Consider the following 13,962-nt stretch of genomic DNA (forward strand, 5'->3'; position numbering starts at 1 on the left):
TGTGTGTGTGTGTGTGTGTGTGTGTGTGTGTGTGTGTGTGTGTGTGTGTACATGGGCTGGTATATGTGCAAGCCTGTATGTATCAGGGTTACAGGTGCATTTTCATATTCACAGATGTTACTGGAGAGGTGTAGGTGACCTACATTATCACTCTGCTTTATTCCTTCCAGACAGAATCTCTCACTAAACCTGGAACTAAGATGGCAGCCACCAAGGACTAGGATCCTCCTCTCTCAGCTTTCCATATAGTTAGGGCTGCAGACCCTCATGTGGCCACACCTAGCTGTTGATCTCCTGAGGATTCCATATCTTGTTCTCATGCTTGCTCAGCCCTCTTATCTAAGGATCCCTCTCTTCAGAAAGCTATAAGGGCCAGCTGGACTTGTGTTTACAAGTGGGGTATCAAGCTACCTAGGATAGAGGTAGCAAATCCAACTTGGAAATATTTACCAGCTTAGTGATATATTTGTAGCTTTCTCAGGCTTAAGAAATAGAAATGAAGAAATTGAATTTCTTAAACCACTTCTGTTTCTCCATGTTTACTGAAGCATGAATCTGAGAAATTTACCTTATTGTTATCATCATTGTTAAAGCAGAATAATTTAGTGGCCACACATACCATTACTTCCCTTCCAGTTTCTGAATTTCCACTTGGTTAATTCCTTCATATAATTCAGTTTGTTTCTCTTTAATTTAAGATTTAGGAGCCTGTATTTTGCACAGGTATCTAGATGGAGGCTGAATAAAAGTTGTATTCTCCAGAAGATCCCATACATTATTTTAATGTAAGGTATAGAGGCACAGATTACAGGGAAGACAGAAAAGACAGATGATGTGAAAGAAAACCTTTCTGCTGTAGAATGAATACCATTTGGCCAAGCAATGAATGAGGAGAACAACCATGTAAGATTTCTTAAAAGCCTACTTAAAAACTGAGCAGTCTATGGGCTTCCTCTGAACATGGGGTCTAGGTCTTCGCCATAAAAGGTCCTTGGTTGGCGTTTCGGTCTCTTCAGGGGCCGCTGGGCCCAGGTTTATAGGCTCTGTTGTTCTCCCTAGGGAGTTCCTGTTCCTTCCAGCTCTTCCTATCTCCCTCTTCTTTAAGGTTTCTGACACTCTGGCCAAAATTTGACTATGAGTCTCAGTATCTCCTTCCATACCCTGGTGGGCAGAGACTTTCAGAGGTCCTCTGTGGAAGGTTCCTGTTCTGCTACTTGTCTTCTCCTACTTCAGATATCTATCCTATTTGCCCTTCTGAATGAAGATTAAGTATCTTCTCTAGGGTCCTCCTGGTTGTTTAGCTACCCTCGTAAGGATTACAGGGGCTGTCTCTGACATGGCAATTTAATCACCTCTCCCTGGGGGGTGTTGCCAGGCCACAGAGGAGGAGCATGGAGCCAGCCTTAAGGAGACCTGATAGACTAGGGTCAGATACAAGGAGAAAAGGTCCAACACTATCAGGGGACTAGGGAAAGGACATAAGGAGAGATGAGGATGGGTGAGAGGAGTCAAAGGAGAGGACTGCAGCAAGGATACAATGTGCATGAATGGCAATTAATTAATTTTAATTATAAAAAGAAGTAAATATATACCTGACCCCCCCAAAAAAAAATTCTTGAGAGCTTGGTGTGATGGTTTGAATAGTCATGGCTGCCAGAGATTCCTGTGTTTAAATGTTTGGCCATAGGAAGTGGCACTATTATGAGGTGTGGCTTTCTTTGAAGATATGTGGCCTTGTGAGAAGGTGAAGTTTATATTGCCTTGGAGACCCCAAGACGTTAGAGATGCCAAAGCCATAAGATATCTGCCAAGGAAAGCTGTTAATAAGGAGTAGAATAACCCTGAGAAAAAGAAATGTGCTTCAGTGAACAAAGGTGAAAAGAGTTGGAGATCTTGGACATGGAGATGCAGAGTTTGGAGTTTGCCAACCTGTTTTTTGGTCTTCATTTGGTCTAATATTTTCTCACTATGCTTTCTTCCCTGCATTTTGGAACAGTTATATAGATCCTTTGCCATGATATGTTGGAAGTATGTGATCTGCTTTTGCATTTTGATATTGTAGGGAATTATAGTTAAGAGATTACATGAATCTCAGAAGAGACTTTGAACTGTGGACTTTTAAACATTGTTGAGACTGTGATTGACTATGGAGATTTTTGAAGTTGCACTAGATACATTTTACATTATGCTATGACTAAAAGAATATGGGAGCCAGGGAATGGCATGTGGTGGTTTGAATATGTATAGATTTATGTGTTTGAATGTTTGGCCATAGGGAGTGTCACTATTAGGAGGTGTGGCCTAATTGAAGGAGGTGTGGCCTTCTTAGAGAAAGTGGCTCACTGTGGAGGTGTGGCTTTGAAGTCTTAAACTCTCAAGCTTCACCCACTGTGAAACACATTCAGTCTCCTGATTGCTGCATGCAGATCAAGATGTAGATCTTTCTGCTCCTCCATCACCATGTCTGCCTGTGTGCTGCCATGCTTCCCACCATGATGATAGTGGGCTAAACCTATGAAACTGCAAGCTAGCCCCAATTAAATGTTTACCTTTATAAGAGTCATGATGTCTGTTCACAGAAATAAAACCTAAAATAAGACACTTTGCATACCAGGAGAGCAAAAGTCAAAATAGGGTGGGTACTGAGGAAGCAGGCTTTGCCAAGGATGAGGTGCATCTTAGGCAGACAGAAATGGTCTCAGGCTTGAACATAATTTTAGCATGCAGCCATTAGAACTGGGCATTTAGGTCTGTACTAGTAAAAACAAAACTGTCACATTTGTCCTCAGTTTTTCTGTCAGATACTAATTATGATAACACCAGACAGTCACCTTCTCATACACTAACCAAAGGTTTGCACAACTAGGAAGGCTTGAGCCTGTCATTTATGGGTAATGCAGTGAGTGGGCATGCTGACAACATTTGACAGTAGATATTCAGCTGGTTGGATGCTCTATTAATCAAAGAGCATTTGGAGAGGGCAGGATGTGGCCCTGTTTATGCCAAGGGAGACATGGAAACATGACTCATATTCTGACCCCCAGCCACTTTTCATTCCACTGGGAACAGAACAGAAGGCTTACACAGACAAATTTTTAATTAAGACACACGGCTGTAAATAACATGACACAAATGAATAGCTCAGACAGTGGATGTTACTGACATTTATAAGAAATTGCTAAGGACTGATGGATTCAAGACGAAACCTTTTATTTGCCTGGTTTGTTTGTATGATTCTTTCTTAAATTGTTTACTGGCCTGAATTGGAAAGCTCCAAGTAGAGTCTCATACCTGCATGCATGTATTTTCACCATTGTCCATTGATAAAATTGTCCACTCTTCATTGTTGGTTGTCCTCTTTTGTCCCTCCCACATCTACTGCTCTTGTTATCTCTAAATGATCCTACTAACAAGACTTTTTTTTTTTTTTTTTTTTTTTTTTTTTAGTGGACCAATAAGTTTAATGGGATTGCTTACAGAAATGTGTATGTGTGTTATTTAGGAGCATGAGCAACCTACCAGTGACTACCCCATAGGAAACATTGCCTCCTCCCTTGCTCTGCCACTGTTAACTACCTAGAAGCCCATTTCAGCTCCATGATGGAATGCTGATGGGCTCACACTTGCACAGGTCTTATGCAGGTTGATATGGCTGTTTTATTATTAACTTACAGCAGTTATGACTGCCTGCATATTTGTGATTTATTAAAGTTAACAAATTCTCATTCATCATTTAATCTATTCTGTATTATTTAAGTGAGTAGAGTCTAAAATCAAGAGATGCCTACCCCCTAGTCATACAGTTTATAAGAGGATTCATGCAGGTTAAGTGGGCTTGGAAGTAGGGGATAGATGTGGACAATGGAAGAACCAGAAAAGTAAGATATGGCAGAGAAAAACAAAAACAAACAACAACAACAACAACAAAAACAAAAACATGTCTGTCAGTTCAGGGGGTTACATGAAAAGCTGAATGTACTAATGTAATTCTATAGGGATCTTATGCAGGGATAGATATTGGGAAATAAGAGACAGAGTTCACCTTGCCTCACAAAGGAACGTACTTCCAAGACAAGCAAAATATTTTGTTCTATGGCTCCACAATAAACCTTAGGAGCACATGCACTGAAATCATAATAAGCTTTCACTTTGACAAAGCCTAATAAAATAAGTCTGTAGTCCCAGTACAGAGAGGTAGAAGTCAGAATATCATGAGTTTGAGGCTAGCCTGAGCAACAGTACAACCTTGAATGGCTGGGATACATCTTAATGGTGCTAGGTTTATGCACAGTTTCTAGATATTGGTAAATTATCTCAAGTAAGACAAAGTATAGATTTGATTAAATTTGTAGGACCAGAAAGGCAAACAGGTAAGTTGAGACCCTATGTGTCTGATATACCCATAAATTTATAGGGAAGGGGCCTTTTACAACAATGAGGTACTCAACATTAATATTCCTGCAATCCCAGAGGCAACCAATGATAAAACTTGGGATGAAATGGTAGATGCTTCTGAGGAAGATATTAGTATGAGTAATCAAGAACAATCACAAGCTGTGCCTACTGTCCAAGCACACAGTGGGGACATACACAGGACATCACAAGGATTGAGTTTGCAAATTTACAAGAGGGACCGCTGCTGAAAGACGAGCATCCCTACCCCTAAAATGGCTATCAAGTAGACCTGTTCGGCAAGAGCAATGGCCCATAAAAAAACAAAATTGCATGCACTTGAACAACTGGTATAAGAGCAACTGGAAGCTCAACATGTAGAAGAGTCTACCAGCCCATAGAATCCCCCTGTATTTGTTGTAAAAAAAATATAAATTAGGAAAATAAAGGATGATAACTGATTGAAGAGTAGTGAAGAGAGTCATCCAACCAATGTGTTTTTTACAACCTGTATTTTTTTTTTTACTTTCTTTGTTACCTAGATCTTGACCTATAATAATAATTGATTTAAAAGATTGATTTTATCCTTGCATGAGCAGGATAGGGAATGGTTTGCTCTCTCAGTACCTATTCTGAACAATAGTTGTCCAATAAAGAGATATCATTGGAAGATATTTCCATAGTGAATGTTAAATAGTCTAACTTTATGTCAATATTTTTGTAGTAATCACTAGAAATAATTAATAAGCAATTTCCTTAATCTACCATTTATCATTATATGAATATTTTGTTGACTAATTTTGATGCAGATACTTTAGAAAAAAAAAAAGATGTTTAAGGAAACAAAGAATTCTGCCATGCTGAGGGTTATAGATTGGTCCAGAAAAATACAAAGAGGAGATTCACTTAGCTATTTGTGTTATAAAACAAGTCAACAAAAATTTGAACACAAATAGTACAGATCTCTTAATGATTTCAAAAACTAATGGTAGATATTAACTGACAGAGGCCTACAATTGGATTAAGTACTTATGGGTTAAGTAATTTATTTTAAACACTACAAGGAGATTCAGATTTAAACAGTCCAAGATGTCTAATAGCTGAAGCAGAAAAAGAGTTAATTTTGATAGAATAAAGACTGAAGCATGCATATGTGGACCGAATTGATCTTAAACTTGGTTGTACTTTGGTCAACTCATTCTTCTATTAGGCTCATTATACAAAGGAAAGATAGTTTTATGTAATATATTTTATTAGTACATAAAAAAGTAAAAAATTAAAGGCATACATAGACAAGGTTTCTAAATTAATTATGAAAGGTATAGCAAGACTACATCAATTGTCAGGAATGGACCCAGCTGAAATTGTAGTGCCCCTTACTAATACTGAGATTATGTCATTGTGGATAATCAGTGAAAATTGGCAAAGAGCTTGTAATAACTACTTGGGAGAAATTAATAACAAATATTCTAAAAGCAAACTTATACAGTTAATAAAAAGAACTAATTGTATTCTTCCATGTAGTGTAAAGGGAACACCAGTTCCTGCGGCACCTACATTATAGACCGATGTAAACAAGATAGAAATGGCAGGATATAAGTCAGACAAAATAAGAAATGCAATCAAAAGCCTAGTTAAAAAATGAGAATTGTATGCAATTCTTACCGTATTACTAGATTTCTGAATCTCCTAAAATAATTACTGACTCTAAATAAGCAGAAAGTGTTTTGCATATAGAAACTGCTGAATTTATTCCTAATAATTCAAAATTGACTTTGCTATTTGTGCAATTGCAATAGACCATCAAAAGTAGAATCATTCATTATATACTACTCATACTCAGTCTCATACAGGTTTGCCAGGTCCATTGGTGCAAGGATATGAGGAAACTGATCAACTACTAATAAGATATGTTTCAGAAGCCTCGCAATTTCATAAAAACCACCATGTTAGCACTAAAGGTTGAAAGAAAACATTCTTTATCACTTGGTAACAAGCCAAAGAGATAATAAAAAATGTCCTACATACTCTCTGTATAATAAAACTCCATTACCAGCTGGGAGTAACCCTAGGGTAATAAAAATAAATAAATAAATAGATAAATAAATAAATAGGTAGAAAAATAAATGAATAGATCTGGCAGATGAATGTGTTTCTTTTTGCAGAATTTGATAAACACAATTATGTACACTATACCATTGATGCATACTCAGGGTTTCAATGAGCAGCTGCTTTAAGTTCTAAAAAAGGCTTATTGCCTAATTGCATTTATTGGAAATAATGACAGTTATGTTATACCTCTACAAATTAAGCCTAAAAATGCATCTGCATATGAATCCAGTAACATGAAGCAAATCTTTGAATATTATTATATAAAGCATATTATTAGTATACCACACAATCCTACAGGACAGCAGTTGTAGAAAGACCTAATCACAGATTAAAAGTGATGCTTACCAAACAGAAAGGAGATGTAAAGACCCCAGAGACAGGCTAAATAATGCTTTGTTAACTCTAAATTTTCTTAATGTTGGAGAAAAAAGAACAACAACAGCTGAGAGATACTGGGTTATAGAAAAAAAAATAAACCTTAGAACTAGAACAACCCATTTATCATAAGGATATGCTGACAGCAGAATGAAAACATTAAATAGTTTTGAGATGCAGACTTGGTTATGCTTATTTATCTACAGATAATGAAAAAATATGGTAATCAACAAAACTTATAAATATTATATTTAACCCTGTAGACCTTCTACTAGCTGAGACATGAATGTCTTTGCATGGTAAATGAATCTTTTTGGCTATCTTGTCCTCATGATGCAAAAATTTACCTATAACATTGCCTTTAAAAGTTTGTTATTTTCAGAGAAAAGGACTAGATAAAAATGAAGATTAAGCAAGTAGCCTAGATTATTCAGCCGCAAGGCCTGCCTCAGTTACTGTTTCTACAAGAATCTAAAGTCAGGTCAGTGTCAAAAGGATGAACCCAAATGATCATCCCACAGAGACTAGACAGAAAAGATAAAGTCTAGAGAGGAAACACTGAGACTGGACTGAAAACACGGAAACTAGACAGAAAATACAGAGACGGAAAAAATAAGTACAGCTAGCTTTTTCAGCACTTAGCCAATATCCTAATTTTTTAAGGGTACACAAAGATTTTTTTTGAGACAAGAAAATATAAATTTAAGAACACGACACCCCATTCCCCAAGAAGTGGGGTTGGGTGTTGTTGGTCACGTACTCCAAGTGGGTTATGGGTTGGTGATGGTAAGGGAGAAAAGAAAGTACAGGTTAAAATCAGGTCTGTCTTTCTTTTTTCCTTCCACCTTTTATTTTTTCTTATCTTTCTATCCTACCTGTTATTAGAGGAAAGGAAGAAAGAAAATGAATGGTAAAACAAAAGAGGAGGGACATTGGATTATAGGAAAAAAGGTAGATTATTGAATCTACTCATCTCAAATAATGTAAGATTATAGGATAAAGGTAGATTATTGAATTTACTCGTCTCGATTTTACATTGGTATGGATTACTGTATATTGATAGAAATTTAAGATTGCTTTGTTCAAATTTGTTTAATGTATTCTAGAAAGTGTTTGGGACATGCTGTGTAAGGTTAACTAGCCTGCAAGCTTTAGCAGGTTTTCCTGTCTCCACCAGCCATCCCTCCCAGGCACCCTGGGATTACACTGCTGTGCCACAGCCTTTGGCTTTTAGGTGGGTCCTGGGGATAATCAGGCATGAACTTCAAGGGATTCTGACCCCTGAACCATCTCAGCCACATGCATAGTATGCATTTTTTGCTTTGTTTTTGTTGCTGTTTGTTTTAGTGCAAATGTCCAAATTTCTTCCACAGAGATTTTGAGGAAATAGATTTGAGTAAAATATTTTCCAGAACTGTATTTTAAAGGCTCTTGCTAGACCCTATTCTTATGCTGGCACACGAGCCCTTGGGAGACTGGGTTCTCTTCCCACCTGCTTTGTTCTCTCTTGTCCATTTTTCTTTCCATTAACTATTTCTATTCTCTGTTATCTATTTCTTTATTATCAGGGCAGATGTCTGTCTCCTAGAATCTTTGCTCACTGAGCATATGAACTCTGACCCGTACCTACTCTGTGAAATATCCTAGGCTTATTGTAGTAACACATCTTTCTTGCCTGCCTGCCGTCACTGTCTCACCTAGAGCTGTAACCTGCAACGCTTTGTTGCTGGATTTATCTTTAATATTTATTAGAATATATTAATTATATGTAATTTGTTCATTAGAACATATTCACACATGTATAATATATTTTGATCACATTTATGCTCCATTACTCTCTTACTGTATTTCTCCTCCCCTTTCCATTTCTATTGATCCCTCCAATTTCTTTTTTTTTAACTTTTATTAATTACACTTTATTCATTTTTTTATCCACCCATAAGAACCTCCCTCCTCCCCTCCTGGTCCCACCTTCCCCCCGCTTTCTGCATGCATGCCCCTCCCCAAGTCCACTGATTGGGGAGGACCTCCTCTCCTTCTTTCTGATCTTAGTCTATCAGTTCTCATCAGAAGTGGCTGCATTGTCAGGGGTCTAGATTATCTCCACAGATAGTCCTTGGTTGTAGTATGAGTCTCTGGGAAGTTCCCTGTGTTCAAATTTTCTTGTTCTGTTGCTCTCTTGTGGAGTTCCTGTCCTCTCCAGCTCTTACTATTTCCCATTTCTTACATAAAATTCCATTCACTCTGCCTGTCAATTGGCCATCAGGCTCAACATCTGCTTTGACAGTCTGCACTGCAGAGGCTTTCAGGGGCCCTCTGTGGCAGGTTTGAGGTTGTTTCGTATTTTCTTCTTCTGGCTTTCAGAGGCCCTTTGTAGCAGGTTCCTAGGTTGTTTCCTGTTTTCTTTTTCTTCTGATGTCCATCCTCTTTTCCTTTCAGGATGGGGATTGAGCATTTTTAGTTAGGGTCCTCTCTTTTGCTTAGTTTGTTTAGATGTACAGATTTTAGTGTGTTTATTCTATATTGTATGTTTATATGAGTGAGTATATACCATGTGTGTCTTTTTGCTTCTGGGACAACTCACTCAGGATGATCCTTTCCAGGTCCCACCATTTACCTGGAAATTTCATGATTTTCCTTATTTTTCATTGCTGAGTAATACTCCATTGTATAGATGTACCACAGTTTCTGCATCCATTCTTCAGTTGAGGGGCATCTGGGTTGTTTCCAGCTTCTGGCTATTACAAATAAAGCTGCTACAAACATGGTTGAGCAAATGTCCTTTTTGTGTACTTGCGCCTCTTTTGGGTATATGCCTAGGTATATACTGGTATGGCTGGATCTTGAGGAAGCGCTATTCCTAGTTGTCTGAGGAAGCGCCAGATTTATTTCCAGAGTGGTTGTACAAGTTTACATTCCCACCAGCAGTGGAGAAGGGTTCCCTTTTCTCCACAACCTCTCCAGCATGTGTTGTCACTTGAGTTTTTGATCTTGGCCATTCTCATGGGTGTAAGGTGAAGTCTCGGGGTCGTTTTGATTTGCATTTCCCTAATGGCTAATGAGGTTGAGCATTGCTTCAAGTGTTTCTCTGCCATTCGATATTCCTTTACAGAGAATTCTCTCTTTAGCTCTGTTTCCCATTTTTTAAGTGGATTACTTCGTTTGCTGCTTTTCAGCTTCTTTAGTTCTTTATATATACTGGATATGAGTCCTCTGTCAGATAAAGGGTTGGTGAAGATTCTTTCCCAATCTGTAGGCAGTCGCTTTGTTTTGATGACGGTGTCCTTTGCTTTACAGAAGCTTTTCAGTTTCATGAGGTCCCATTTATTGATTGTTGCTCTTAGAGCCTGTGCTGTTGGTGTTCTGTTCAGGAAGTTTTCTCCTGTACCAATGAGTTCTAGAATATTCCCCATTTTTTTTCTAGTCGATTTAATGTGTCTGGTTTTATGTTGAGGTCTTTGATCCACTTGGACTTCAGTTTTGTGCAGGGTGATGAGTATGGATCTATTTTTATTTTTCTACATGTGGACATCCAGTTGGACCAGCACCATTTGTTGATGATGCTATCTTTTTTCCATTGTATGGTTTTGGCATCTTTGTTAAAAATCCTGAAGATCTTTTATTGTAGAGGATTGTTTTGGAAATTCTCGGTTGCTTGTTATTCCATACGAAGTTGAGAATTTTTCTTTCCAGGTCTGTAATGAATTGTGTTGGTAATTTGATGGGAATTGCATTAAATCGGTGGATTGCTTTTGGTAAGATGGCCATTTTTACTATGTTAATCCTGCCAAGCCATGAGCATGCGAGATCTTTCCATCTTCTCATATCTTCTTCTAATTCTTTCTTCAGAGACTTAAAATTTTTTTCATACAAGTCTTTGACTTGCTTGGTTAGGGTTACACCAAGGTACTTTATGTCATTTGTGGCTATTGTGAAGGGTGTTGTTTCTCTAATTTCTTTCTCAGCCCTTTTGTCTTTTGTATACAGGAGGGCTACTGATTTTTTTGAGTTTATTTTGTACCCGGCCACTTTGCTGAAGGTGTTTATCAGGTGTAGGAGTTCCCTGGTAGAGTTTTTGGGGTCTCTCATGTATACTATCATATCATCTGCAAATAGTGATAATTTGACTTCTTCCTATCCCATCTGTATCCCCTTCATCTCCTTCAACTGTCTTATTTCTCTAGCAAGGACTCCCAGCACTATGTTGAAGAGATATGGAAAGAGTGGGCAGCCTTGTCTTGTCCCTGATTTCAGTGGGATTGCTTTAAGTTTCTCTCCATTCAGTTTGATGTTAGATATAGGCTTGCAGTATATAGCCTTTACTATGTTTAGATATGTGCCTTGTATCCCTGATCTCTCCAATACTTTAAACATGAATGGATGTTGGATTTTGTCAAATGCTTTTTCAGCATCTAGGGAGATTATCATGTGGTTTTTTCTTTTAGTTTGTTAATATGGTGGATCACATTGATGGATTTCCTTATACTGAACCACCCCTGCATACCTGGGATGAAGCCTACTTGGTCATAATGGATGATATCTTTGATGTGTTCTTGGATCCGGTTTGCAAGTATTTTGTTCAGTATTTTTACATCAATGTTCATAAGGGAGATTGGCCTGAAATTCTCTTTCTTTGTTGAGTCTTTGTGAGGCTTAGATACCAAGGTGACTGTGGCTTCATAGAATGACATTTGGTAATGTTCCTTCTCTTTCTATTTTGTGGAATAGTTTGAAGAGAATTGGAGTTAGCTCTTCTTTGAAGGTCTGATAGAATTCTGCGCTGAAGCCATCTGGTCCTGGGCTTTTTTTGGATGGGAGACTTTTGATGACTGCTTCTATTTCTTTGGAGGATATAGGACTATTTAATTGATTTACCTGGTCCTGATTCAGCTTTGGTAAGTCAAATCAATCAAGAAAATTTTCCATTTCATTTAGATTTTCAAATTTTGTGGCATATAGACTTTTGAGGTAAGTCCTAATGATTGTTTGGATTTCCTCAGTGTCTGTAGTTATGTCCCCCTTTTCATTTCTGATTTTGTTGATTTGGGTGGTTTCTCTCTGCCTTTTAGTTAGCTTGGCTAAGGGTTTGTTGATCTTGTTGATTTTCTCAAAGAACCAGCTCTTGGTTTCATTGATTCTTTAAATTGTTTTATTTGTTTCTAATTGATTGATTTCAGCCTTGAGTTTGATTATTTCCAGCCATCTACTCCTTTTTGGTGTGTCTGCTTCTTCTTTTTCTAGGGTTTTTAAGTGGGCCATTAAGTTGCTTGAATGAGCTGTCTCGAATTTCTTCTTGAAGGCACTTAGTGCTATGAACTTTCCTCTTAGCACTGTTTTCATTGTGTCCCACATGTTTGGGTATGTTGTGTCTTCATTTTCATTGAGTTCTAGGAAGACTTTAATTTATTTCTTTATTTCTTCCCTGACTCAGCTGTCATTTAGTAACAAATTGTTCAGTTTCCATGTGTGTGTAGGCTTTTTGCTATTTCTATTGTTGTTGAAGTCCAGCTTATTCCATGGTGATCAGACAAGATACACGGGATTATGTCAGTCTTCTTGTATCTGTTGAGGCTTGCTTTGTGACCAACTATATGGTCTATTTTGGAGAATGTTCCATGAGGTGCTGAGAAGGAGGTAAATTGTTTTGTGTTTGGGTGTAAAGTTCTGTAAATGTTTGTGAGGTCCATTTGATTCATGACCTCTGTCAGAGATATTGTTTCTTTGTTTAATTTCTGTTTTGTTGACCTGTCTTTTGTTGAGAGTGGGGTGTTGAAGTGTCCCACTATTAATGTGTGGGGATCTATATGTGGTTTAAATTTTATCAATGTTTCTTTTACAAATGTGGGTGCTCTTGTATTTGGGGCATAGATGTTCAGGATTGTGATGTCTTCCTGGTGGACTTTTCCTTTGATGAGTGTGAAGTGTCCTTCCTCATCTCTTTTTATTAATTTTGGTTGAAAGTCTATTTTATCAGATATTAGAATGGCAACTCCTGCTTGTTTCTTGGGTCCATTTGCTTGGAAAGTCATCTTCCAACCTTTTACCCTCAGGTAATGTCTATCTTTGTGTCTTAGGTGTGTTTCTTGTATGCAACACATTGCTGGGTTTTGTTTATGTATCCATTCTGTTAATCTGTGTATTTTAATGGAGAGTTGAGTCCATTGGTGTTGAGAGAGACTAATGACCAGTGGCTGTTAGATCCTTTGATTTTGATGTTGGCTGTGTTCATAAGGTTGTGTGCTTGTTTGCCTTTTGTTTTACTGTAGTAAGCCTATTTTTTCCTATTTTTTTCTTAACAGAAGCTAATTTTCTTGGGTTGTTTTTTCCCTTCCAGCATCTTCTGTAATGCTGGATTTGTGTGTAGGTATTGTTGAAATTTGTTTTTGTCATTGAATATCTTGTTTTCTCCGTCTATGAGGACTGAGAGTTTTGCAGGGTATATTAGCCTGGGCTGACATCTGTGTTCTCTTAGGGTCTGCATGTTATCTGTCCAGGCCCTTCTGGCTTTCATAGTCTCTGTTGAAAAGTCAGGTTTGATTCTAATGGGTTTGCCATTATATGTTACTTGGCCTTTTTCCCTTGCAGCTTTTAATATTTTTTCTTTGTTCTGTATACTTACTGTTTTGATTATTATGTTGCGGGAGGATTTTCTTTTCTGGTCAAACTTGTTGGGTGTTCTGTAGGCCTCGTGTATTCTTATTGGCTTCTCCTTTAACTTGGGGAAATTTTCTTCAATGATTTTGTTGAAAATATATTCTGGGCCTTGGAGAAGGGAGTCTTCTTTTTCATCTATACCTATTATTCTTAGGTTTTGTCTTTTCATATTGTTTTGGATTTCTCGGATGGTCTGTGTCAGGAATTTTTTGGATTTAACATTTTCTTTGACAGATACATCGATTTCTTCCATTGTATCTTCTACACCTGAGATTCTTTCTTCCATCTCTTGTAGTCTATTGGTTATGCTTACCTCTGTAGTTCCTGTTTACTTCCCTAAATTCTTCCTCTCCATTATTTCCTCCATTTGTGTTTTCTTTAATTTTTCCATTTCTATCTTCAGGTTTTGAGTTGTTTTGTTTACTTCCT

The 13,962-nt window shown here is 37.6% G+C and overlaps 1 protein-coding gene across 2 annotated transcripts in view; it reads left to right on the forward strand.

Moving 5' to 3' along the window:
* The window catches only part of LOC129672165 (contactin-associated protein like 5-1-like), a 796,696-nt gene that overhangs the window by 440,362 nt on the left and 342,372 nt on the right, over positions 1 to 13,962 (forward strand). The gene's annotated exons all lie outside the window — the stretch shown is intronic.

The sequence above is a fragment of the Psammomys obesus genome, unplaced genomic scaffold (genome assembly GCF_907164565.1).
Source record: "Psammomys obesus unplaced genomic scaffold, mPsaObe1.curated_primary_1811, whole genome shotgun sequence".
Lineage (NCBI taxonomy): Eukaryota > Metazoa > Chordata > Mammalia > Rodentia > Muridae > Psammomys > Psammomys obesus.